Consider the following 5403-nt stretch of genomic DNA (forward strand, 5'->3'; position numbering starts at 1 on the left):
GAGGCTGGATCTGGGCCCCCTACACATTGGAGCAGATGTGCAGCTTGGTCTTCATGTTGGTCCCCTAACAACTGGAGTGGAGAGTGAGGGGCTGTCTCTGACTCTGTTGCCTGCCGTTGGATCCCTTCCCCTGGTTGGGCCCCAGTGGGAGAGGGTGTTCTTAAGTCCTTCTGGGTCTGGATGCCCCAGGGCAGTGGCACCCAAAGTGGGCCTCTTCTTTGAGGGAAAGGGAGAGGGTAATGGGGGAGAGATTTGTAAGGGTGGGACTGGAGGTACTGACCTTCAGAGACTTGAGATTAGTACAATGGCGTCTTCCAGGAAGTTCTTCGTTGGGGGCAACTGGAAAACGAACAGGAGGAAGCAGTGCCTGGGAGAATCGTTTGCACCCTGGACGCAGCCAACCTGCTGGCAGACACGGAAGTTGTGCACGGCCAACCACTTACAGCGACTTCGCCAGTCAGAAGTTGGGTCCCCAAAAGCACTGTGGCTGCACAAAACTGCTACAAAGTGACCAATGGGGCCTTCACTGGGGAAATCAGCCCTGGCATTATCAAAGAGTTAGGAGCCACCTGGGTCGTGCTGGGGCACTCCGAAAGAAGTCTCGTCTCTGGGGACTCGCGGTGATGGCCTGCATCGGGAGAAGCTAGACGAAAGGGAAACTGACATCACTGAGAAGGTTGCTTTCGAGCCAACCAAGGTCATCGCAGATAACGTGAAGAACTGGAGCAAGGTGGCCCTGCCTATGAACCTGTGTGGGCCATTGGGACTGCAACCCCTCAACAGGCCCAGGAAGTACAGGCTCCGGGGATGATGGGGTGGCTCAGTGCACCCGGATCGTTTATGGAGGATCTGTGACTGGAGCAAGCCAGCCTGACGTGGATGACTTCCTCGCGTCTCTCAAGCCTTTTTGTGGACATCATCAATGCCAAACGATGAGCACTGTCCAACCCTCTCCCTGCCTGCATAGCATGGACTAGGTTGCCCAGAAGTTTAGTAACTGCTCCCACCAGTCACATGCTTCTGATGACATCATCTGTCCCGTCTTGTGGCTTAATCCACACTGTAGCCTCCTGAGCCATTTACACTCCTCATAACGGTTGAAACCAGGCCAATTCCTTTACCACTTACAATGGGTAGACTCAAGTATGTCACAAAGTGACTTCCTGAGGAGGGGAAGGAGTAGAACTGACTGTACTTTGGACCTTAACAAGTGAAATCGCCATCTGTTGGTTTGGGATGGAAACTCATGGTTGGAGCACAGGAAGTGGGCTTCGTGTCACTTTGGCCTGTCACTTACATAGCCTTGGCTCTCTAGCTTCACTCTCAAGCCCTACTGGATGTCTGATGCAGAAATTCAGAGCCTCTGGGTCTGAATTCAGTATACATGAAGTCTGAGACCCTCTTACTCTAAGAGGCCTGGGATGGTCCCCTCCCCCACAGTGCCGAAGCCCATGTATTGTGTTTGTGAACCATCCTACAGGTAAGGGAAATAAACACCTGGGCATTAAAAGGGGGTGGGGGGGGGGAGACTGGAAGGAGAAGAGGGCTGCAATCAGGATGCAAAGCAAATAAAATCGCTGTATTAGGATTAAAAGCCAAGTGAACTTCCTGCCCCACTTAGCCTTCTTGTCCAGTTTGGGTTGCTGTGCACCTGTTGCAAAGCGAAAAAATCTCCTTTCCTGGCTACTTTCATTTTGTTCCCATGTACCTTCTCCCACAATATAATGCAAGATGTATAAGTGATAAATGACTTAAGGTGACAGTATCTGTGTTCAAGGATATTAAGAGGAGTAAACACGTTGTGAAGATTTTGATTTTTAGTGAATTTTGGTTGTGTGAAGGAGAAATGTATCATATTAAGGGAACATATGTCTTTTTAATGTTTGTTATATTTTATTGATTTAAATAGATGTACAGGGGTAGCACATTGACTTCAGACAACCGCTGATGGCTAGTTTTATGAATCAACTTATCTAGACTATTGTTGTAGTTACTTTAGTTGCTGTGATAAAATAGCACAATCTAAAGTTATTTATGAAAGAAAAGGTATATTTTGGCTTGTAGTTGAGAAAGATGAGTCCGTTGTGTAGGGGAGTACAGAAGCAAAGAGCTAAGATCAGATGTGACTGTAAGAGCCAGCACTGAGAAAGCACATTTCCATCTATGTAAAGGAAGCAGAGAGAATGAACGGAACATGGAATGTGTATGAACTCTAAAACTCACCCCTAGTCAGGTTATACCCCCGAAAGGTTCCACATTCTCCCCAAACAGTGCTCCACACACTCAATATTTGAACCTGTGAACCTATGGGGGACTGTGGTAGTTTGAATATGCTTGGCCCATGGGGAGTGGCACTATGAGGAGGCGTGGCCTTGTTGGATGAAGTTCGTCACTGAGGAGGTGGGCTTTGAGAGTTCCTAGTGCTCAAGCTCCTCCCAGTGCAAAAGAGAGAGCTTCCTCCTGGCTGCCAGAAAAGCCAGTCTCCTCCTGCTGGTCTTGGGATAGATGCAGAGCTCTGCAGCACGCTGCTGTGCTTTCCATCATGTTGATAATGGACTAAACCTCTGAAGGTGTAAGCCAGCTCCAATGAAACGTTTGTCTTTTATAAGAGTTGCCTTGGTCATGGTGTCTCTTCACAGCAATAAAAGCCTAAGACAGGGACATTTCTCATTCCAACCACCCGTGGTTCTTTAATGGAGTTCTGAAAGGCTGATAGGTAGCTTCAATGCCCTGGATTCTTACAGAAGCACACTGAAAACTAAGTCTCATTTTCTGAAATGAGAAGCAGAGAGAGATGATCTAAATTAATATATCAGAAATGAAAAGAGGGACATTACAATCAATGCTGAGATATTCAAAGGATCAGGAAAACATACTTAAAATTCTGGATTTTACCAAATTAGAAAAATGGATGAATTTCATATATATATACACACATGTATATACATACATATATATGTATACATATATTAAACCACTAAAGTTGGATTAAAATGAAATAAGAAATTTAAACAGACCTATAGCCATCAGTGAAATAGAAACAGTAATTAAAACTCTTTCAACCAAAAGAAAAAAAATGCCCAGGGCCAGATGTAGTTAGTGCAGAATTCTATTAGACCTTCAAATTAACATTAATATTCTTCAAATTATTCCACAAAAGACCATTTCCTAGTCTTTTTATGAGACCACTATTATCCTGACACCAAAATCACACAAAGAGCTTCTCCCAAAAAGGAAATTATAGAACAATATCCCTTATTGTTCTATATATAATCATAGATACAATATATAATAATAAGTATAGATATAAATATTCCCAATAAAATACTTGAAAATAAAATCCAAAAACACATCAAAAAAATTATCTGCCATCATCAAATTAACTTTATCCCAAAGAAGAAAGAATTGTTCAATATATATATATATATATATATATATATATATATGTGTGTGTGTGTGTGTGTGTGTGTATACATGAATCACCACATAAGCAGAGAGAAAATAATCACATGATTATCTCATTAGATTCAGAAAAGGCCTTTGACAAAATCCAGCAGACTTCATAATAAAACTCCTGGAGAGATTAGGGATACAAGGGCACACTCTTATAAAGACACAATTTACAATAAGATCATAGCCAACATCAACCTAAATAGAAGAATCTCAAAGCATTTCCACTAGAATGTCCACTTCCTCCATATCTATCTAATTTAGTACTTGAAGTTTTAGCCAGAGCAATAAGATAATCAAAGGAAATCATGTAGATACAAATAGAAGAGAAAAAAATCAAAGTATCTTTATTAATCTCCACTATACAAAGTGGCCCTAAAAACACCTCCTAGAAACTTCTATGGCTGATAAACACTCTCAGCAAAGTAAAAAGACACGTAGTTAACCCTTAAACGTCAGTAGCTTTTGCTACTGGAGGTACTACAGAGTGGTGGTGGAGCACACTTTTAATCTCAGCACTCAGGAGGCAGAGACAGGCAGATCTCTGAGTTCAAAGGCTAGCCTGTTCTACAGAGTGAGTTTCAGGACAGCCAGAAGAAACCTTGTCTCCAAAAAAGGGAAAAATTTAGTAGCTTTTCCCCCCAGGGAGAAACTAGGAAAACAGTACCTTTCACAATAGCCTCAAACAATACGTGTGTGTGTGTGTGTGTGTGTGTGTGTGTGTGTGTGTGTGTGTGTTTGTGTGTGTTCATGGATCAGGAGGATCAGTAGACTTAATATTGTGAAGATACTATCCTGCCAAATCAATTTATAGATGCAATCTCCAACAAAATCCCATATAGTTCTTCACAGAAACTGAAAAAAAAAAAACCCCTCAAGTTTTATATAGAAACACAAACCGCCAGAGTTGATAAATCAATTCTGAATAATAGAATAACTGCTGGAGGTATCTCCACCTCAGATTTAAGTTGTACTGCCAAACTATAAGAAAAATATCACTGTACAGACACACTGAACAGAGGAATTGAAGTCCCAGACATAATTTAGCATACCACAGAAACCAGATGTTTGACAAATAAGCCAAAAATACACACAATGGAGAAAAGACACCAAAGGGGGGTGGTCAAACTGAATGGCTGCATGTAAGAGAATGAAGATTGATCATATCTATTATCCTGCTCAAAATTTAACTCCGAGTGGATTAAGTACCTCAACATAAGACTAGGTACACTCAATCTGATAGAAGAAAAAGTGGGGAATAGCCTTGAAGATCTCAGTGGCAAAGGAAAGGACTTTCTGAACTGGACTAACACCAATAATTAATAATGGAACACACCAATAAATGACTCCTAATCACATACCGCTATACCCATAGATCAGTGCCTGGCTCAGCCATCACCAGAGAAGTTTCTCTCACATTAGATGGGAAGTAACTCAGAGATCCACAACTGGACAATATGCAGGGAGAAAAAGGCTCTGGAACAATCAGTTCTGAAAGTTATACTTCCATTAAACCTTCCTCTTGGGTCTCAGGGGTCTATGCGGAAGAAGAGGCAAAAGGTTAGTAAGAGCTAGACATGGTGGATGACTTTGGAGAAACAGTGTCCTCCAGACACAATGGGACCAATGCACATACAAACTCACAGATACTTTGGTGACATGCACAAGACCTGCACAGGTCCAAGCTAGATGATGAAAGAGGAAAATTACTGGACACCTGAACTTTTCCTGAGTTCTCTTACCCCTCCCATCTAGAGATTGTTCCCGGAACACACCTGAACTTTTTACCTCAGAGTACATTCTTGAACTCTTCACCCCAGAGTCCGACCCCCTCCCAAATGAGAACGGTTCCAGTGAAAGACTCCAAAACTCCCAAAGGGAGGCACTTACTCAAGCCTCGGGTCAGCCGCGCACCCAAGAAGACACTGAGACCGGTACTTAAGATGTATAGAG

General features: G+C 42.7%; 1 pseudogene; it reads left to right on the forward strand.

Annotated features, from left to right (window-relative positions):
* The first annotated feature begins 280 nt into the window (after positions 1 to 280).
* Positions 281 to 936, forward strand: LOC110302493 (annotated as a pseudogene).
* Positions 937 to 5403: the final 4467 nt, after the last annotated feature.

This window comes from Mus caroli, chromosome 9, assembly GCF_900094665.2.
Source record: "Mus caroli chromosome 9, CAROLI_EIJ_v1.1, whole genome shotgun sequence".
Taxonomy (NCBI): domain Eukaryota; kingdom Metazoa; phylum Chordata; class Mammalia; order Rodentia; family Muridae; genus Mus; species Mus caroli.